Genomic DNA, 23,432 nt, shown 5'->3' with positions numbered 1-23,432 from the left:
CTGCTCCATTTAGAATATCATTTATAGGCTTAAGTCTCCAGTGTATGCCCTCTGCTTTCTTGGATAAGAGGTTTAATAACATTCCAACTCATTAAAGAATCTCTGTATTTGTGTGTCTGGTGAGATTGGAGATGTCTCCCATTACCTGTTAAGTTGCCCCTAATATGAGTACCATGGGCACAAACCTTTTACTTGTATCCTCAGGTCTTTTTAAAACTGACTCATCCTAGACTAGATATGTACATTTATTTCAGACAAATATGTATTCATCCAAGTAGCAAAATCAGCTCTGGCAGCCCTGAGCGTACAAGCCAGGTATCCAAAAACTTAGCTAGTGGACGAGATGTGCTTCTGGTTCATTGTATTTTTAACAGCTTTATAGTTTATAGTAGAGTGGTAATTTGTTACAGGGCGAGAAGTATTATCTTTCTCTTTTTTGTATATATACCTGTCTTTATATCTTTTCTACCTGGGCTCCACCATAACTAGCAATCTCTCCATTGATGCTGAGCTGGACAAGTGTATTGGCAATGCAGCTACAGCAGTAACTGACCTCTCTAAAAGGGTATGGGATAATGTGGTGCTAATGACCAATACGAAGATGAAGGTCTGCCAGGCTTGCATGTTGAGCACACTGCTTTATGGTAGGGATATGTGGCAACGTACACCCAACAGGAGGGATGCCTCAGGAAGATTGTGGGCATTGTGTCAGGAAGATTTTGGGCATTGCATGACAGGTCAGTGTCTCAAAGAAAGACGTGTTTTCCCAAGCCCACATTCCCAGCATGTTTGCACTCCTGTCTCAGAGATGTCTATGCTGGCTTGGCTGTGTCCTTAGAATGGAAGACTAGGATTGCCAAGGACATGCTCTATGGGGAGCCGGCTTCAGCCACCAGGCCTGTTGACAGACCAACTCTGTGTTACAAAGATGTCTGCAAACATGACAAAAAGGCTGGCTGGCAACATTGATATTGCTGTGTGGGAGTCCCTTTAGACAATGGGAGCGTTTGGAGACAGTCTGTCAGGTTGTGTATCCAAAGCAGTAAATAGAGGAGGAATGACCGCTAGGAGGAGTGTAGAAAGAAGAAACACCATGGTGCATCTGTAGCAGCCAAACTGGATGCCTTCACTGCCATAGCTGCAACAAAACATGTCTCTCCCATCTTGGTCTCTACAACCACAGCAGGCACTGTAACTCTCCAACAGTTTTACTTGTAAAGTAAAGACTGCAGTTTGTGGCATGGCAGCATTGAAGGGATTGCTGCACTAGTGCAATATTGTGAGCAAAATCACAGTGCCTACTTGACAAGCTGAAATCATGACTTTGTACTTGTGGTTTTATAATGAGCGGGGAAAGCATGACTGACCTTGACTCTTCTGCATCACTGATGAGAGAAACCTGTATACCAGCAGTTATAACTATGATCAATTGATGGGAGTTAAGTGCAGCAGTACAATAAAAAGTGATGTAGTCAATGTAGTTAACTGCTTTTTGCCTGTGGAAATGCATCCCTGGTTTTGCTCACAGCACTGCTATCCCTAATTTGGACTGCAGTTAAACTCTGGTTTATACTCCCTGATATTTGTTTCTTTAGAATTAAGTTATCATTGAAAGGCAACAAAGGGCAGTGCATGTATTTTTGTCTCCAGTAAACATTTATCCAGCACTGTGCAGCCCCCGACTGTTTGGAACCAAGTAAGTGGCTCTTGTATCTGCTTCTGGGCTTTCATTGATGTGCAGGCACCCAAGAAGATTGCAGACTGCTGGTGTGATGATTTGTAGAATAAAAGGAGGGCACTCGTATACTCTACTCAGCCACCTCAAAAGTATGGTTAAGTGCATCAAAAACATGTAGCCCATTCATGAGGACTTCACTTAATCTCTCTCCCCATTTGAAAAGTTTCAAATGCAACTTATTTTTCTCATAAACTGATTGAGAGTGGTAGAAGAAAAATGGCGGATGAATTTTCAGCACAACACTAATATCTGCTGCCCCAATTTGCATATTCAAGCATTATTCCATCATTCATGTGATTTCTTCTATCAAAAACCAAGTTACAATTCATCTTTGACCTCTGTGTAGTTTGATAATATCTAGTCATGCCCAATTGTGTCCCAGAGGAGTAGCAAATGATCAGATAGGACACTAGGTGATGGGATGAAATCAGGCCAAATCTTTATTGACTGTGGTAGGCAGGATAAGGGTTGGCATGGCAGTAGGACCAGATCCATTTCATTCTACTCACCCTCTGTTGGTGGAATGGGATCTGCTGAGGTTGGACCGCACCAAGCCTGTTCCATGGGAGTTGGCCAGGTTGAACCCTGCCATGGTGCAAACCATGCTGGCAATGTCTCACTGGGCCACCGGCGTGAGGTATCTGGCCAGGCAGAGACCAACCCAAGCTTGGGGGATGCTGTGGCCAATCTCATGCCCCTTGTGTTCCCAACCTTTCATTATGTTGATCCTTCCCAATGCAAATTTCACCCTACATTAGGATGTAGCCTCTGCTTTTTGGAGCAGACATGCCTCCTGCCCCCATGCATGGACCGAAACATAGATATGTGAATGGTCTGCATATCTGCAAAGTCTGAGAAGAACAAAAAAACCCAAACAAACCCTAACTTACGTTGCTGTCCAAGGGCAGCTTTCCCCCGCTTCTATAAATATTCTGAAGCTGCTGGAAGCAGCTTTGTAGATGCTGCATGAGGCTGCATGAGTAAATTATCTTTTAAAATGTACCAGGAAGTGATTGTGCATCATAATGTGCAATCCCTTCCTGGCGAATTGTTCATAAATAAAGATGGCTACCCCCATAAATACATGAGGATTTTAATATCTGCTCTACAGAACCCGTTATCTCAGCCATATAGCCAAGTACTATAGTTGGAAGGGATGATGGGACTGTAGCCCAACAACATTTGAGGGTGTGGGGACTTGTTTTCCATCCCTGATCTAGAAAGTATGTATACTATATTTTTTAAGGGATTGATGTTCACACACAGGAATGGAAGAGTAGGAGAAGGGACTAGGAAGTTGTGGGCCAGGACAGATAACTGAACAGTTGGTTCAATAGGTATGTTCGTGCTTGATATAAATAGAGGAGTCTGACCACTCATTCACAAGCAACAGTAAATGCAACACTGCAATTTTTCTGATTACAAGCCTCATGCTTGTAATACACACACTGCCTTGAGTTTGTACCGAAGTTATTCTGGGGAATTGTCTGAGATTCCACCAGAGATAAATTTGTCTCATAACCAGATCTTGCAATATGAGAAAATGTTCAAGGGAAGTTATAGAGGGAAAATAACTGTGCAATGTACTGTTATCATTTTCATTGCTAGTTCTTAACCACTGCATTTGAAGGATCCCCCAGTTTTTGTCTGCTAAATTGCTGTTCCTTAAAAGCAAAAAACCCCTAATCCTTCCATTTTCAGCAAAAGACTCAGTCTTTTCTGCTTTTTTCTTAACACTCTATATGCAATAGAATATGATTAAAGTCACCCAGGAAACCAATCTTCGTAATAGTAAAGTGTTTATTCCATCTTTCTATTCTGAATGCACTTCTTTTCGTTTCAGAATCATAAAAATGAAACTATATAACAGGTACCTCACTCCTCCCAACTGAACTGTTAAATGTTATAACAGTTGTTGGACAAAGCAAGCTCCTTCTTCTAGGAGTGTGTGGAGGCGATATTACATACAGCAGGGACCCAACATTAACAGATCTATACCACTGCTGTATCTCTTATTGCTGTATCTCAGGAACCCAGAAGAATGTAAGGGAATGAAACCATTTATACCATGGGTAGGAATCAATGCAAACAGCAGCCACAAATGAAAAATGCTGGAAGCATGGAAAAATCAGTAAAGTGCATGACTGCAGAAGGGTTTCAGTGCAGGTGTCCATCTTCAAGCATTACTGAAAACCTAAGAAATACCTTTGCTAACAGCTTGAGAAGTTTGGGTTTTAGTTAATAAATCTAAAAATATATATCTACCCAAAAAATCACATGGCTGTAGGGAAAAAGTGTAAGTGTAAGTATTCCTGTGAAAACATTTTAATTAATTTAATTGTATCCCAACTTTTATTTCCCACAAAGTGAGACCCCTGGTACAGATAGATTAAATTCTAAAACATAAATAAGCAAGCATAAAACTATACACTAAAGTTATTTAAAGTATTGAATAAATTAAACCTTATGGGAAGTAGTATGTCAGGCATACATTGCAACAACAATTTATTGTTAGATTGCTGTCTTCCATGTCATTTGCACTGCAGGCAATGTAATCTCATATGTAGTGACGGTGCCAGTGTCTCTGCTGTGTCTGAGGTATTCCATGGAAGTTTATACCATAATGAATGTGTTAATCTTTGAGCTGCCACAAGACTCTCTGTAGCTGCCACAGATTAACATGACCACCCCTTGGAAGTTGTTCCCTGTTAACAAGATATCACTGGATTTTAGCAGGCTTGTGTACTCATACTTGTGAAACCAGCATGGTGGCATATTAAAGGTGCTCATTGCGACATATGGTCAAATGCCGCTATGTATTTACAGCTTATGTTGGGCTGGGGCTTGCATTAGAATTGGATAGCGTTAGAGCTTCAGAAGAGGATTCCTGTTGCCTTAACTACCAAGTAATTGCTCTGAGTGCTCACTTGAAGGACAGATCCTGAAGCTGAGGCTCCAATACTTTGGCCACCTCATGAGAAGAGAAGACTCTCTGGAAAAGACCCTGATGTTGGGAAAGATGGAGGGCACAAGGAGAAGGGGATGACAGAGGATGAGATGGTTGGACAGTGTTCTCGAAGCTACCAGCATGAGTTTGACCAAACTGCAGGAGGCAGTGGAAGATAGGAGTGCCTGGCGTGCTCTGGTCCATGGGGTCAGGAAGAGTTGGACTAAACAACAACTAAACGACTAAACAACAACAATTGCCCTCTTCGTTTGGGAGATAGAGCCCACTAGGAATGTGAAACATATGGATAAGCGAATGGATAAATGTGCCTTCTCTTATATTTATGTATGTAAGTTGTATAAGGGATGTGGGTGTAGGGACGTGTGGGTGGCACTGTGATGTAAACCACTGAGTGTGGGCTTGCCGATCGGAAGGTCGGCGGTTCGAATCCCCGCGATGGGGTGAGCTCCCGTTGTTCAGTCCCTGTTCCTGCCAACCTAGCAGTTCGAAAGCATGTCAAAGTGCAAGTGGATAAATAGGTACCGCTCTGGAGGGAAGGTAAACGGCATTTCCATGTGCTGCTCTGGTTTCGCCAGAAGTGGCTTTGTCATGCTGGCCACATGACCCGGTAAAACTCTGCAGACAAATGTCGGCTCCCTCTGCCAGTAAAGTGAGATGAGCACCTCAACTCCAGAGTCGTTCATGACTGGACTTAACTGTCAGGGGTCCTTTACCTTTACCTTTAAGCTGTGTAAACCTATATAGGTCTATTCAGAAGTGAGTCCCATTGACTTCAGTAGGAAATAATCTTAAGTGTGCACAGGATTGCCACCTTAACGTTATCTGTCAGATGCTATTACTACTAATGCTATTTACATGTAAGATGAAACCAAAATTCTTCATTTTCTAATCCTGGATATGCATGAGCAGTGTGCCCTTGCACACAACCCTTGTCACTTTTCTCCTCTTAGTGTGAGCAGCAACACGAGGATTGTGCACTTAATTACAGCCTGCCGTAAGAGCAAATACAGAAACTATAGTTAATGGCTTCAAAACAAACCAGAATTGAAGTCATGGTTGCTTTATTTTCCTTTCTTTGAAGCCATTAGCCAGAGTTTTGCTGTGGCTAGTACTGAATTACGGATTGTTTTGCCACTTGCACAATTAAGATTTATTAAGCCAAGAGTTTTTGTTTAGTGTTACATGTGAACAAATGCTGCATTTTTGTTCCTACTATGGAGGAAATGAATGCAACTTGAAGATTTCTTGTGTCCTCAATACTTGAATACTATTATGGCTCCTATAGTTGCCCAAAATAGCCCGGCATCTGGCCTGGGGAATGGATGTCTGTGATGCAGAGCTCCAATTTAAAACAATCTTCTGAGCTTCAGAGGAGCTAGGTGTGAGTCTCTAGCATAGACGATCTGCTTTTTTTGGTTGCCTTCCCTTCTCTTGCTTTCACCTCCCCTTATTAAATATGCAGACATAGCATTGTTAGAGTTGCTTGTTGTGCACAAATTGAAACAGAGGAGGAAAATATCTAAGTGGAGAAACTTCAAAATGTACTTAGCTCACGCAGAAGAAATTGCATCCCTTTGCAAATTTATAGCATAGTACATTAGCCAATTGCAAATAGGAAAATGAAAATATGTGAGCTGGGACTGAAGCATCCCATTGCACTCCCCGCCGCCAAACTGTACTTCTTTTAGGGAGGCATAAGATGTCATATGAGAAGTATTGATAAAAATAGCACATATGGCAATTTAGAGCTCAGGCAAGTGTTTTGGAACCGTACCAGAAAAGATGCTATAGCATAGCTTCTGAAAATGAATGAGGGTTGAGGTGGGGGTGGGAGAGAAAGATTTGATTCATAATAGAAAACATAATACTTAGAGGGAGTATTAGCAATAAGTTAACAGCTAAGAAAATTCTAGTGCATCCTTATTCAGATATAAGTCTGAGAAAGAATTGACACAGGTCAGAAAGAGTACAAAAATCACTCAAACTATTAAATACACTGATGTTCACATAGGTTACAAAGGCAGAAATATACACACAGTCTAAGTTGTGGCATTAGGAAAGCATATGGCAAATGAAATATGCAGGAGTAATGCAGACTACAAAATGCAATCTAAAGGAATGCCAGAAGATGTTATAAGGATTGAGGAGGAAGATTTTTAAGTAGAGCAGAAATTCAGACAGACACAATCCATCCTGAACAGGACTGGAGAGAGGGGAAAAATATCTCATAACTAAAAAATTTCTACTCCCTGCCTTTTGCTGCCTTATTTAAAAAATGTCTGAAGGGCAGACTGGACATAACAAAGTTCATCTCTCAAAGTTTGCTAAGTCGTTTGCCCATTATGAGGGAATTTTGATGAATAGCAATGACATTTGGACATACAGTGGTACCTTGGGTTACATACACTTCAGGTTACATACACTTCAGGTTACATACTCTGCTAAGCCAGAAATAGTGCTTCAGGTTAAGAACTTTGCTTCAGGATAAGAACAGAAATCGGTCTCCGGCGGTGCAACGGCAGCAGTGGGAGGTCCCATTAGCTAAAGTGGAGCTTCAGGTTAAGAACAGTTTCAGGTTAAGAGCGGACCTCTGGAATGAATTAAGTACTTAACCCGAGGTGCCACTGCTTAGAACAAGGGTGGGGAACCTTTTTTAGCCTGAAGGCCAGATTCCTTTCTGAAGGGCCACATAGCAGTGGTGGGTAAGGCCAGAGACAAAAGTGAGTAATGTAAATGTAACTTTTTACCTTTGTACAGTATGCTAGTTTCCCATCTAGAAAAGCAAGAGACATCAGACTTGGGGAGAGAAGCAGATTGGATGGGAAGGAATCAGTTTGATTGCACCCAGGCAGCGGTGCCAGTATTTAGATCCTCACTGCAGCTTTATGGGCTCCTGTTCAAGAGTGATAGATCATGAAATGATTTTTTTGGGTTCTCAGGCCTGGAGCCATAGTATGACTGCCAGTGTTGTGGTAGTTTCTCTCATTCAACGATGCAGAGATTGTGGTTCGTTTCCCACGCCCCTTAGAAACTATTGTTTGATTCATGTGCAAATGTATGCAGATAATTCAGATAATTAATTGTCTAAGATTCTTTTATTAGGGTGAGAGCCCTAAGTTTCACTTTCTTATTCCAGAGCTTATCACAGCTACAACTCTCTGATCCACCTGAGAAGTGAATTTCACTGGCAGACCCATAGTTTTGCATAATGCAGAATATATCATGCATAACACCAGCAGTTAAAGGGATCAAGAAAATATAGTGTAAATGTGTCAAAGTAGGTGTTCTACTTTGCAGTAATGCCTTCCTGTCATTTCAAGATAAACGGCACTAATTTCATACTGGCTTCAGCAGCCATCTGCTGTGCGGTGATCTGCTGCTCTTGCAACAGATGTGGGGAGAAAAGTAAGGATTCTAGGTCCTGGAAGTGCCTTTGGCTTGTATACATGATCAAGCTAAGAATTTAATATCACTCAACTGTCATAGAAATGACCTGCTAGATATGTTGCTTCTGTGGTTTTTTCCAATGTGCCACCTTACGTTGTTCAGGTATGCTGGAACAAAGGGGATGCGTAGGGTGTGTGTGAAAGCCCACAGCACTATGCTCAATCATCAATGCACTCAGTGGTTTTGGAAGCAGAAACAAGGGTACAAGGATGCATTTAAATAATATAGATACACGAGAAGGTAACCAGATACATAGATAGTCTGTGCCTCGGTGCAGTTATGTCCACAATATTTCTGATGGCCACTCAGTGACAGTGGTGTAGTTGTTGTTTTGTCCCATTGTTATCCCATCTGATCTTGCTTGCTCTTGCGAGGTTACAACATATTTAAAACCAAAACCTAACATTCTCAAAACAGAGATTAAGCAACACGAGAAAATCCAAACCAAACTAAAACACCTCTAAGCTTTGTTTTCTTCTTTCCCCACAGCCTCTCCATAAAAACTGAACTCCAGTTGTTAAAAAGCAAGGCTGAGGAGGGCAACCTTCCATTGTTTCCAGAGAACCCAAATCTTGTTTTACCCTTCATAATATTTATTTAATTTATTTTTTAGTTACTTCTTTGCCATGGCTATTCAAATCAACTTACAATAATTTCTTTTAAGTTTATGCATTCTCTTGATTAACACATGCATTTTCCCCCATGAACTGTTAGTTTCTCTTAATTCACAGTAATTCTCTAAGGCTGTTAGTTTCTCTGATTCACAGCAAGAGTAAAATGTTTTGTATAATTATGCTTCTAATGTCTGAAGCAAGTGCTCAAGTGAGTCTATCTGCTTTTTCATCCCAAACTATTCCTTCTAAGAGCTCACAATGCCTTTTACATGTGGTCAGCTATTAATTTCAGTTGCCCTCCAACTGGTAGCTAGGTATGAAAAATAAATACGGAGGACCAGAGTGTGGATGAAAACACATAATTTCTGGGGTTGCAAGTTCCCTCTCATGCATATGTTTTTATCAAAATTCTATACTGGTGGAGGAAAGTAATTGTAGGAGATATTGCCCCTTGCCCCATAATCCTACCTGTGAATAGAAACTACCAATATGTGGAAGTACTAATCTAACATGTGCCTGCATTTGCATGACAATCTCCTTTTGCTTGCGAATTATTATTCTGCAGGATTTTCCAGTGTGCAGCAAACAGAGTTTTCACTGTTCGGATAAGATTCATAATGAACGCTGACATTTCTGAACATATGGAGAAAAGAACATGGTGTTGCCAATGGTGACCAATAAAATGAAGGCTTACACAAAGATGAACATAGATGTATAGTTTAAAATAAGCTTTAACTGAGTTGTATTGCTGAATGTATATTGTAGCTTGCTTGGGGGTAGTATAAATATTTTGGTAATTTGCTTAAAGGGTGCTGGGGTTTTTAAAGACTCGCCTTAAAAAAACCCAAAACAGGCAATAAAACAAGGCTTATTTGCTTCCAGTAGTGTTCTTTGTGCTTTCTTTGGCAAATTAGTTGGAAAGTGGATAAACCAAAAATATAGAAAAAGTTTGTGAATATATTCAATCTAAGTTTGAAAGTACAGTGCAGTAAGAAAACAAATCAGCAGTACTGGCTACATTTTTATTTAACTATATTTAACTATAACTATATATTAAACTATAGTATTTTTTCTGTTCTCTGTAGCTGTTTGAGACATTCTGTTATGAGGCCCTGAATTTGCCTATCTTTGTGCTTGTGAGCTGCTGTTTTAGCTGAGGATTGAATAAGCAGGTGACATTCAAATCTACACAATTATGAAGGAAAAATGAATTGGCAGAAATATTCTCATCTGTATGCAAATGTTTCCAAAGCTCATCATGTTCAAATCAGTTTACTTTTATTCGTGTTTATTTTCTTCTTTAAAGCAATGAATATTCATATATCATTTACTGCATGAATTTTCAGTCTAGAACAGTACTTTTCACCCTATACTTGCCTGTTTTGACCCAGTTTGCATGTCATGATAAATCGTAATTAATGATTCATTGTAAACATGCTGAATTTGCTTGCTTTGCTGCTTCCTGCTAGTGGACAGAAACCAGCCATGATCTCTGGCTTAGTGTTACATCCAAATCAGGAATTGTGGTTTGTTTTGCCCCAAGCTGTTTGTTCTGGCTTACCAATCATTTTTAAATAGCAAAACAAACCATAATTCCTAGTTCAAATGTAACTATAAGCCAGAGATCATGGTTTGTTTCTCCCAAATGCTAGTGAGCAGAAGGAAAGAGGGCAAGATAACTGAGGTTTACTGTGACACGTGCACTAGGTCATTCTTCATTTATTTTGTTGAGTGTTTCAGATACTTTTAAAAATCAAAATACCACAGGTATCTCTGTGTCCGGGGTATGAAGGTGAAAAACGTAATTTCTAGCCCAATGCTTCAGCCAAAGTGTAGTTCCCCTGAAATCAGTACCAGAACAAAGTTAGCGTAACTGTAAATGAGATCATGAACTAGGATCAGAGATACTCATTATCCCAATTCCATTTCCAACCGGGGCTTGTCTTCTTTTCACAAATAACACTATCAAGTGTCATTCTTACAACTTTGTTATATAGGCCGAAGTTTCAAGGCTGAAGCACTGCCTTGTAATTGTCCTTATTATATCTACTATGTAAGCTTTAACCAGTTGAGGGGAGGAAAGGCGGGAAATTATTCTAATTACTCACTGCTTTTGATGGTTGTGAAGTAAAAGTTCCCCTTATATAATAGAGCTCTATCGGCAGAGTCAGTGGAATTTGAAAAATAAGGGTCTGCCACCACCAATCACGCAAATGATGTGCTTTCAGCTTCTTTAGGAAAAGCAATGAGTTTATCTTTTGTGTGTCACTGCTTGCCAATTCCATTTGTTCATCTAACCTCTGTGACTCGGTTTGAGTAATGGTTCTACTCGAGTCAGTATGTGGTTTGGAATAAGCTTCACAGATCACCATCTAGTCAGTGTATATTGAGTAGGCAAGCATTACTGGCAACTGTGGGGCTTATAAAATTAAATTGGAAATACTAGCTCCCTGTTCTTCATATTATATGAATGAAAGACAGCACTTCAGTGCTGGTGCAGATGAGAAGGTTAAGGCCTAAAGGTTTAATATAGACTTTATTTGGGATGTGTTGGAGACAACTGAATTATTATTACATGGCCTAGGTTTCTATATAACTTACAAAGGCGGTGTGGTGCTATTAGTGCATAAACAGAGACTGCATGCAGGAAGCTTTGTATGACAAGCTAATTTTATCCAGCTACTCTTCACATGACGTAGTAATACTTCACATTGCTAAGCACCCAAAAAAGGATGTTGAACTGGTTTGTTGAACGTTGCTGGCACCATGTGCCACACAATCAGTTATTCACATGTGACTGTAATTAAGATCATGTGGCTGTAAGGTAGATCAGTATTATTATCAGCTATAATACATATGGGGGGAGGGGCGGTGAATGAGGACACAGATCTTTGCTATGTTGTTGTTTAGTCGTTTAGTCATGTCCAACTCTTCGTGATCCCATGGACCAGAGCACGCCAGGCACTCCTGTCTTCCACTGCCTCCCGCAGCTTGGTCAAACTCATGTTCGTAGCTTCGAGAACAGTGTCCAACCATCTCGTCCTCTGTCGTCCCCTTCTCCTTGTGCCCTCCATCTTTCCCAACATCAGTGTCTTTTCCAGGGAGTCTTCTCTTCTCATGAAGTGGCCAAAGTATTGGAGCCTCAGCTTCACGATCTGTCCTTCCAGTGAGCACTCAGGGCTGATTTCCTTAAGAATGGATAGGGTTGATTTTCTTGCAGTCCATGGGACTCTCAAGAGTCTCCTCCATCACCTTAATTCAAAAGCATCAATTCTTCGGGGATCAGCCTTCTTTATGGTCCAGCTCTCACTTCTATACATTACTACTGGGAAAATCATAGCTTTAACTATATGGACCTTTGTCAGCAAGGTGATGTCTCTGCTTTTTAAGATGCTGTCTAGGTTTGTCATTGCTTTTCTCCCAAGAAGCAGGTGTCTTTTAATTTTGTGATTGCTGTTGCCATCTGCAGTCACCATGGAGCACAAGAAAGTAAAATCTCTCACTGCCTCCATTTCTTCCCCTTCTATTTGCCAGGAGGTGATGGGATCAGTGGCCATATTCTTAGTTTTTTTTTATATGTTGAGCTTCAGACGATATTTTGCGCTCTCCTCTTTCACCCTCATTAAAAGGTTCTTTAATTCCTCCTCACTTTCTGCCATCAAGGTTGTGTCATCTGCATATCTGAGGTAGTTGAAATTAAGATTTCTTCCAGCAATCTTAATTCCGCTTTGGGATTCATCCAGCCCCGCCTTTCGCATGATGAATTCTGCATATAAGTTAACTAAATTGGGAGACAATATACAGCCTTGTTGTACTCCTTTCCGAATTTTGAACCAATCAGTTGTTCCATATCCAGTTCTAACTGTAGCTTCTTGTCCCACATAGAGATTTCTCAGGAGACAGATGAGGTAATCAGGCACTCCCATTTCTTTAAGAACTTGCTATAGTTTGCTGTGGTTGACACAGTCAAAGGCTTTTGCATAGTCAATGAAGCAGTTTTCTCTACTTTTCTCCATAATCCAGCGCATGTTTGCACTTTGGTCTCTGGTTCCTCTGCCCCTTCGAAATCCAGCTTGCACTTCTGGGAGTTCTCGGTCCACATACTGCTTAAGCCTGCCTTGTAGAATTTTAAGCATAACCTTGCTAGCGTGTGAAATGAATGCAATTGTGTGGTAGTTGGAGCATTCTTTGGCACTGCCCTTCTTTGGGATTGGGATATAGACTGATCTTCTCCAATCCTCTGGTCACTGCTGAGTTTTCCAAACTTGCTGGCATATTGAGTGTAGCACATTAACAGCATCATCTTTTAAATTTTTTAAAAGTTCAGCTGGAATATCATCACTTCCACTGGCCTTGTTATTAGCAGTGCTTTCTAAGTCCCATTTGACTTCACTCTCCAGGATGTCTGGCTCAAGGTCAGCAACCACACTGCCTGGGGTGAATGAGACATCCATATCTTTCTGGTATAATTCCTCTGTGTATTCTTGCCACCTCTTCTTGATGTCTTCTGCTTCTGTTAGGCCCTTACCACTTTTGTCCTTTATTATGGTAATCTTTGTATGAAATGTTCCTTTCATATCTCCAATTTTCTTGAACAGGTCTCTGGTTTTTCCCATTCTGTTGTTTTCCTCTATTTCTTTGCATTGCTCATTTAAGAAGGCCCTCTTGTCTCTCCTTGCTATTTTTTGGAAATCTGCATTCAATTTCCTGTATCTTTCACTATCTCATATATAGTGAAATTGGGCGATTCTATAAGCTTTAATGTTTGGCATTGCTAAAAACTAGAAAAATCCAGACTGCACACCTTCATATTCTGGGAACACAAGATATCAGTGCAGTCATTTCCTAGGTGATAAGCAGTAATAGTTTGTTAAAATATATGTATTTGATGGGTGCCAGGAATGGCTGTTAAGGTCTACCATAGTGTTTCTCTTCTTTGAAAACAGGTGACTAGCAGAAGTCAGTATGTTCCCCTTCCCCACCACGAAAAACTAGAAATGCTCCAAAATTTATTTAAATTTGTGTTAGAGTCTACAGTTATGCAATTCTTGGTTACTCCAACAATATTAATAGTTTAAGACATTATTTAAATGTTGAGATTGCATCTATCAGAATAAATAAATAAAAGGCAGTATTTAAAAATAAATCCTAAATGCAGCTCTGAGTCTGGTGCTACCTGCTCATAGATCCAGTAAGAGAGAAATAGCAGTGATTAGCTATTTGGCAGGAAAGGAGGGACTGTCCTGCTGCCCCCCCCCCCCATAGCTCATGGTACTAACTGAGGCAACATGATTACATCTCTGTGTGGTGAATCAGGTTGGGCAATGTGCAGCTCATACACCTGAAATTTGCCTTATAAGAATAGAAACCTGCTCCTCTGCAGATAGGGTCCCTAGCTGGACCAGGATGATAGGGTTTTTGGATTCACAGAAGAAAGCAAACAGCCCAAATGTGTTTACCATATAATGCTGAACACAAATACAGAAGCTGCCAGCAGGTAATTTATTCCTATTCAGGCCTGGCCAATTATTCTGCTGCAGTGTGGAAAAGCCACCATTACTGGACATCAGATGTGATGAAAGTCTGAAAATGGTCTTGAGAAAGAAATCAAATTACAGTGGATGCAAAAGGCCACAATTGACCATAATTTAAAAAAACAAAAAGCCTCTGAGTTTGAAATGATGGTCCCTGGTCAAGATAAAAATGGAGCAGCAGGTCTCCTAATTCATACTGAGCACATAAAGTGAAATCATTTTATAAAGGTGGCATAACAAATCTGCCCTGTGTGCTGAAGAGCATGGGCCTAGAAAGAAAATAAGCATCTTGTGGAAAAGGCTGAGAAGAAAGCACAATCCCCAGCATATTGAAGCCTTTCATTATGGAAGGATTGAATTTTGTTCTATATGAAACAGAGCAAACAGATTGCCAACAAATATGTAAAATCCTGCCCTCTTTCTCCTGCTTGCCACCTTGGACTCCATTCTTCCTCAGATCCTGATATTTCAGGCACTGTTTCCACAGCCAGTGCTCTGTTCCTGATGCTATTCCAGGCACTGTTTTATTTTATTTAAATAATTCTGCTCTGCATTTCAAAGAACTCTCAGGATGGCATGTAATAGACTGAGGTTTGAAACATAGTCTAAAAGCAAAACAGAAAACAACATTTTTACACAATAAAAACATAGTAAAACAGCAGCAATAGAACTTTCTATAACAGCAACTCAGCTAGAGTTAAAGGCCTGAGCAAATAAATGTTCAAAACAAAACATCAGAAGTCTCTGTGCCAGACGACGCTCTCTGTCTCCAAAGATGGGATAGCAAAACTGGAGGGGGAAGGCCTTGGCCGCGGGTGCTGTACATCTAAGTCACTTCCAGGCCACCTCTTTATTGCGTATCCATCCTAATTTGTTTGTATACAATATGAACTGTTTTTTGAGTGTTCATTTTGATTTGTGGGGAACCTTTGGCTTTCAAGGTGTTGCTGAACTACACCTCCTGTCAGCCTTAGGAAAATGGGCAACGACCTGGAATGATGGGAGTTGTAGTTGAGCAGTGTCTGGAGGGCCAAAAGTTCCCTACACTTGTTTTTCAGGAAGGTTACATGATGTTCAGTCAGGCAAATTTTATCACACCTTTTCTAGCGTGTTTTAACTTTCTTACTGCAAAAAGTTCGACTTTTGGGGGGAAGTGGGTTTGTTGTGCAGGAACATTGAAACCACTTGAACTTCTCGAAACTGAAATGTGCTGGTATGTGATTGAATCTTACCTGCTGAACAGTGACAGTCTGGAAGACTTCATTGGTTCCATTATAGGCTGGCATTTCATTAATGTTTCCAAAGATATTCAAAAACTTCAGTGGTTTGCCAGTGATAGATATAGTTAGCATCAGTTTGATGAAGCCTGTGTTAGGTGCCTTGAAGGGACACGGGTGGCGCTGTGGTCTAAACCACTGAGCCTCTTGGGCTTGCCGATCAGAAGGTCGGTGGTTCGAATCCCTGTGACGGGGTGAGCTCCCTTTACTCTGTTCCAGCTCCTGCCATCCTAGCAGTTGGAAAACTTGCCAGTGCAAGTATATAAATAGGTACCACTGTGGCGGGAAGGTAAACGGTGTTTCTGTGTGCTCTGGTTTCTGTCATGGTGTTCCATTGCATCAGAAGTTGTTTAGTCATGCTGGCCACATGACCCAGAAAGTTGTCTGTGGGCAAACGCCGGCTCCTTCGGCCTGAAAGCAAGATGAGCGCCGCAACCCCATAATCGCCTTTGAATGGACTCAACCATTCAGGGGTCATTTATCTTTTTACCTTTATTAAGGTGTCTTCCAACTCCTTACCCACATTGCTGCTTTGGTGCCCCCTCTATTACGCTTACCAGGGGGTGGCAAACAGCAGCTCTTTTTCTTTTCTTGTAAAATCCTTTTTGCTGGGTTGGCAGAGCAGTGTTGAGGAGAAGCACTAGATGAACTGCTGCCATCTTCACTGTAGCCTAGAGTCATTCTGGGGGAAATGGTGGCTGAAGCTTCCTCTGGCCTTCTCTTCACAGTGGTAAGTTCAGCACAACTGCACGACTCCTTAGTATGGAGCCCATTGGCTCCAAGTTTTGTCCCACCATGCCAGATACTGAAACTGTGGCTGTGTTGGCTGGTGGATTATGCTGCAACTATACAAAAGAGTGAAGTGTCTTTTGTTTCTCCCAAAGAATTTTATTCAGCATTGCCAAGCAGTAGAGCATAAACGTCCTCCATTTCGCTATCCTTTCCCTGAACGCCTCCAGAAATACTGGCAGCAGGATCAGGGTCACCAAACAAAATGAATGCTCTTGACACTGGGGGGGCAGTGGCCATGGAAGTGTAAAAATTGTATTTGCATAGTTAATTATGTACATTATGTAACTGTGTCCTGTCTGTACAAAAGGCACTTGACTGTGCGATCACAGAGCAGAGGCAGATTGTTCTGTTCATTTTCTCCTAAGAGATGGGTTGCTGTTCCTTTTTTTCCTGTGTTACTTTTAGGGCCAAGGACTGGAACAAATAAACAAAACAGAATAAAAATAAACTATATAAGATAAGTCAGGTGAAGTGCCTAAAATGAAAACTGGCTTGAAAATGGGCCCTTCTTCCTTGTCCCATCCTTGTTCTTAGAGAAGTTCACCTGTGTTCAAAAAAGGAATGCAGGCCTGGAGAACCTGCAGCCTCTCAGGTTTCAGCGGATGTTCTTTCTGAATCTGATCAGTTCACATGGCCAAGGTCGAGACAGTAATCTCCACATGCCCAGAGACATTCAATTCTTTCTGGTTATTTCACATGTTATAATGCTAAAATGCCACTGCAAACATTGTAGATTTAAACTTTAATGAACTTTTGGATCACATTAAACCACTTACTTTAAGTTGCCAGAAAGTTGCAAAAGTCACCTCTGAAAATCAGTGGCTGCACCAAGTTTAGAAAAGAGGCTTCTGCTTCCTCAATTCATTCAGCTCCTCTGTGTGTCTTTGAGAAAAAGTCAGTTGGTATAAGTTTTCCTTCGTCATTTTTTGTTGCCTTCTAATTTAGTAGATCATCATTGTAGACTTAAAATGCAGGGCTAATGTTAACTCTACACTCGACTACTGTTTCACTATTAGACTTTGTTGCTTAGGCAAGGTTACTTATTGTCATGTGCTGAAATCTACCGTATTTTTCGCTCCATAAGACACACTTTTTTCCTCCTAAGAAGTAAGGGTAAATGTCTGTGCATCTTATGGAGTGAATGTGTGGTCCCTGGAGTCGAATTGCCCAGGGGCAAAAAGCACATCATGCTTTTTTTTTTTAAGAAAGAGGAAAGCGGGTGTTGAAACAAAGCCGCTGAGCAGCTGATCAGCAAGCAATCGGGAGGGGAGATAAGGGACTCTAGAGATAAAGGAGGCTTCCTGGGAGGAGGGAGCTAAAAGCACATGGAGCCTCAGGATTTTTGCATTGGGTCACCCCATATTCTCCATCAGATCACATAGCATGTCCATGGCTACAGCCTGCACACCCCCCCCCCGCATCCACTGTTTCGTGGGGCCACAATGGCGCAAAAACGTGGTTACAAAGTTCATCAGAACTATCCAGCAATATCAAGTTATAGGAAAACCAGTGCTATTAACAGTAACCCTAGTTGGTTAATTGATTTGGCAACTTCCATGCACATGACGTCTGAAGCTAATTCTCCCCCCCCCCCCAAAGAGTTAAATGAGATTCAGGTGAGAGTCATATGCCTTTGTCAATCCCAGCGGGTATATAACAGGAAGACCCGGCCTGCCCAAGCCGCAAATAATTCCAAGATCAGTCTGCTAAGACTAGGGAAATCCCATGTCCAACAAACCCTAAAGTCTGTGCCAGCGAGTGTAGAGCAGTCTTCCCATATCTGGTAGCTTCCAGATGTTTTGCACCACAGCCACCATCAGCCCCAGCCACACGGCCAGTGGACACACTGGATGTAGTAGTCCAGTGTGATAGTTCAAAACATCTGGAGGATCCCGCATCACATCAGATTCTTCTGTCTCACTGTCCTTTGGCCGTTTGCAGGTATGTGAATAGACACAGAAATCATTGATCACCTCATGAGACACATGTATTGCTATGGTGTATCACTTTCAGAAACTGAGGCCATGTAATACAGTTTCATACTGGTCAGGAAGAAGGAAAAAAGATTTTGCTACCCTCAGGTAATTTCTGTTCATCTGCATTTCTTTGCTATGTTGTTATGATGTCTTGTTTTGAGAGAAAAAAAAGCAATAGCAATATGATAAAAATGAAATGAAATACAAATACAACCAGAAAACGTTGCAACAAGCAAATGTTGCAAATGTACTACACAGGCACTCTCATGACTGACTGCAGGTTGCTGTTGAATGTACAGTTGTTGTGTTGATTTGATATGGCCCTTAATCTTCCCACTTTTTGTGGGGTTGAAGCTCAATGAAGGACACAAGTGTGTGGCAGGATTTCATGCTGCATTTCCCAGGTGATTATATTTGTAGTTTTAACAGGGTACCTTAACCCAGGAAATGATTTGACATGAATCATTTTCCTTGCTCCAGAATCATCATCCTTTAACAGCGTCCCCATTTTGGTATACAAAACAAGATCAAAGTTTACACTGATCTATTCTGCATTCCTTTGAAAAGCTAATCTGAACCATTATGCTCCAGACAGCTTGTCTCCTGGAAGGCTTTTCTTTAATGAACCATTATTTTACATAGTTAAACATCTATTCAACTAAAATCAAACATTTTGCAATTTTACAGCTGGTCTAGTTAAAGAGACATTGTCAGGTCAATTTAGGAACAAATGTATAATTTTGCTCTTTTAAAAAAATATTACATACATATTTCTGAACAGGGTGTTGAGAGAGGGGGAATGTTAGGGGCTGACTGCAGTATCTCTACAGAAATACTGCATCTACTATAACTTTCAAAATGTGACCTACATTTTAGTCAGTGAGCTCCTATTTCCTTCAAGATCATCAGATAAACTTTTTGCTGGAATCCTGCAGACAAGTTGTTTGTCATAATTACCTAATTATGCACACTCCTAATCCCATCGCCACTGCCCCTCCCCCCACATTCGCTTCTAGTCCCTTCTCTTTCCAAATCTCCCCAAAGCATCTACATAGGCTTCTAGTGATTCTCTTTTCTTCTCATGCCTCCCCCTTTTCACCCACCCACCCCCTTTCTTGTTCCTTTTCCCCATGTTCTTTCTCACCACACATCTCTGTTTCTATCATCATAAGATAGCGAAACAGGGGTAGGCACTCTGACAAGGTAAATCTTCTAACTGCACTCAGCTTGAAGCGGCAATGTCTTGCTACAAAGCTGAGTAAAAATGGACTGTTAGACTTTCCCACATTTTTCCGAGCTACTGCAGAAATGTACTATGTGTGAGCAGCCACCCCACCATAGATGTTCATAACTTGAAACAACTTGAGTACATTATGCAACAAGAGTTATTCCATCTTAATTAATGTGGAATACCGAAGTCATGTATGTGGCATTTATCTCCTAATTAATATTCCCTGTGGGTTCGCCTCCTTTTATGAGGACTTCTGATGCTCCCCAGACCATTAAAATAAATGAGTTTGTGCTGAATATAATTTAGTCAAGAGGCATGTAAAATTTAGAATAACAGTCAGTTCAGCTATGGAAATGGGTGATGCACAGATGCAGATTTATGCATACAGATCACTTGCTGGATTGGGAGCCACTGGTGTGAATGAGATGTGCAATCATTTGCAGATCGAAATCTGCTTCAGGTCAAGGATGCAGTTTATCTGTATTGTTCCGATGAGATAAGCATTTTAATATACCTTTCTTTGCATGTACAACCTCATTTACATTTTCACACAATTTGTCGCACATTGTCATCTATTTTTGAAAAGGCATATCTTTATCTCTAGACCAATATTGGGACAAAAATAAACTTGCAGAACTTGTTTCATATAAATACCTTGTTTAGTTATGACCAGAGGTGAAGTAAAAGATGGGTGATTCACAGTAGTAGGGATGCAATAGAAAGTCAGAACTTCATTCACTCTTTTCATCCAAATTTCACTATCCCTCCCTTCTTGATAGTGATTAGGTGGGAAGCTATGATGTAGTTATCCCTGCAAAGCACAACATGGTTTGGGGTTTTTATTGTATTCCCCTTATTGGTTTCTGAGTGTCATTTTGTCAGTACTATTTAGGGAAGGTGTTAGCAAACAATATAAATGAAGAGACAAATAAATAGAGCTGTTAGTCATGTGTAATCAGACAGCTGCTGGCAAATTTTCATCACATTCCTAACAGCATGAGATTTGTGTTTAGAAAGTCTGACTTCACATGGAATCGAATTCCAAGTAAAAACATTTAGGATTGCAACCTAAAGCTGCATTATTATTATTTTTTGCAGAATGTAATGGTGCACTAACAGGTAGGACTCTCGTTTCTATAATAGTTCTGAAAAAGAGTTAATTTTGGCAGATAGAGTTTGTGAAGCAGGGGTGAGAAGCTACATACCTGCCAGGATTTCTTCTTCCATGCTGTAGGAATCCTGTTATATTTTGCTACTGCACAGTTAAGCTTCTGATATAATGATGAATGGGTTCATTTAAAAACAGAGAGATTAAAGTGAACCTTTTACATTAAAAACTGCAGCACTCACAAGACATTGCAATCTTATGTTGTTAATTATTAACAGGAAATACTTAAGTGAATTAGCACTGTAGTTGTGATGACATCAATATAATAGCCACTGTAAAGCCAACTGTTCTATTTTCATATGTTTAGTTTTATATATTCTTTGGTTTTACCTTTTTTACACTTGAAATAAGATATACTTGCCATATCTTACCTTGTATGGTGTAGGGGTAACCAGAGAGTTACTTTATGTTTGTATCTTTATAGTTTGAAACTAAATAAAAACAATTTAAAAACCAATTACCTTACAGGTGAAACTAGGAAAATTAGTTTCTTGGAAAAGTTCATTTATTTCAGTAATTCAACTTAAAAGGTGAAACTAATATATGAGATAGACTCATGACATGCAAAGTGAGATATGTCAAGCCTTTATTTGTTATAATTGTGATGGTCATGGCGTACAGATAATGAAAACTCCAAATTAACAATCTCAGAAAATTAGAATATTAAATGAAATCAGCAAAACAAGGACTGCAAATAGAGCAATATTGGACCTCTGAGAAGTAGAAGCATGTATATGTACTCAGTACTTGGTTTGGGCCCCTTTTGCATCAGTTACTGCCTCAATGTGGTGTGGCATGGATACAGCCTTCAGCTCTTCTGCATTGCTCGGTCTCATGTCTCTCATCTTTCTCTTGGCAATGCCCCATAGATTCTCTATGGGGTTTAGGTCAGGTGAGTTTGCTGGCCAATCAAGCACAGTAATCCCATGGGCATTGAACCAGGTTTTGGTACTTTTCGCAGTGTGGGCAGGTGCCAAAGTCCTGCTGGAAAATGAAGTCAGCATCCCCATAAAGCTCGTCTGCGGAAGGAAGCATGAAGTGCTCCAAAATCTCCTGGTAGACGGCTGCGTTGACCCTGGACTTAATGAAGCACAGTGGACCAACACCAGCTAATGACATGGCTCCCCAAATCTCTTTTCTGATGAGAGCAGCTTTTGCATCTCACTTGGAAACCAAGGACTCAGGGTCTGGAGGAAGAATGGGGATGCACACAATGCCAGATGCTTGAAGTCCAGTGTGAAGTTTCCACAGTATGTGTTGTTTTGGGAAGCCATGTCAGAGCAGAGATGGGGACCCTCAGGCATGGGGGCCCAGTGCAGCCTCCTGGACTTCTCTGCCTGTCCCTTGGGACCTCATGGCTTTCCAAGAAATCTTATTTATCTGAAATATTTGCACTGTCTTGATCTTTGCAGGTAGAGTACAAAGGCATGCTGCTATTTCAATTGTAAAACACTTGTAGGTGATAGAAACACATGCAAACAGGCTTGCACAGACATTTTGGAATGCTTTGAATCTTAACCTTGACAAAACATAACAATGCTCTTCATCTCTTGATGCTGAAAACACACAATCATTTTGGTTATACAAATGAATAAATTGTTTTTAGGTTCTATTACATTATGGACAGCATCCCATAGTTACAGAGCTGTGTAGAGCACTTGTAATTTTTATAGGATTTTATATTCTAGTGGAGGTTGATCAGGGCGAATGGAGCATTGCCCCAACTTCAGCCAGCCCTTACCTGCTTGCCTTCATAGTTGCATCTGGTCCAGACGGTGGCACTGCCTGCTAGCTTTCTCTTCTTTAGTCTGAATGCTGCTCTTGTAGTACTCAGCAAGGAGGAGGATGGAGAGAGAGCCAGAATTAGTTGGCTTCACCTGTCTTTGTTTCTGGCTAGGCCTTCCCATTGTTTCTGACTTGCCTTCCACTTTGCCTATCCTAAAGGGCACCAGCTACTGTTGTGAAATACCACACAATTTTATAAGCTACTAATTTGTAAATTTCAGTGGTGTTACAATTTCCGAGAAACGTTTGTTAAACTTTTTTCATCGAAACCACATTTGTACCGAGCAGACAAAAGCAGAAAATTATATCCCTCCTCCAGTACAAAGCAGAAAATACCAAAATTTGATAAATGTAGCTTGCAAATGTTTCCTCGCAGAGCAGTGTTCTGTAGCCCAAGATGAGCCTTGGTGATACAGTGGTACCTCGGGTTAAGAACTTAATTTGTTCCGGAGGTCTGTTCTTAACCTGAAACTGTTCTTAATCTGAGGTACCACTTTAGCTAATGGGGCCTCCTGCTGCTGTCGCGCCACCGGAGCACGGTTTCTGTTCTCATCCTGAAGCAAAGTTCTTAATCCGAGGTACTATTTCTGGGATAGCAGAGTCTGTAACCTGAAGCGTCTGTAACCTGAAGTGTCTGTAACCCTAGGTACCACTGAAAGTTTTAAATTCTGCCTCTAGGTTACTTTTTACAGAAATCAAACCCACAGTTAAATTAATGCTTTATACACATCATAAATCAACCAACTAAGAAGAGTATGAAATTGACTAAAAACACATACTAATATTCACTTACTGCAAATTACTATACTCTTTAGCAAATTTTAATCATGGTTTTGTATAGACTGTGATTAAAGAATGGTAAACAGATGCTGTGAAGGTACACTTTCCCATGTTTCTGAAGG

The 23,432-nt window shown here is 40.7% G+C and overlaps 1 pseudogene across 1 annotated transcript in view; it reads left to right on the top strand.

Moving 5' to 3' along the window:
* The first annotated feature begins 11,782 nt into the window (after positions 1-11,782).
* LOC310842422 (craniofacial development protein 2 pseudogene) overlaps positions 11,783-23,432 on the top strand; it is a 243,452-nt pseudogene continuing 231,802 nt past the window's right edge. The window contains exon 1 of the transcript XR_014568676.1: positions 11,783-11,855. The product of XR_014568676.1 is annotated as a craniofacial development protein 2 pseudogene (transcript). The remainder of the gene's footprint in view (positions 11,856-23,432) is intronic.

This window comes from Podarcis gaigeae, assembly GCF_964106915.1.
Source record: "Podarcis gaigeae genome assembly, chromosome: 4".
Taxonomy (NCBI): Eukaryota; Metazoa; Chordata; class Lepidosauria; order Squamata; family Lacertidae; genus Podarcis; species Podarcis gaigeae.
Note: the sequence above shows the minus strand (reverse complement) of the source record. Positions and strands in the feature narration are given on the sequence as shown.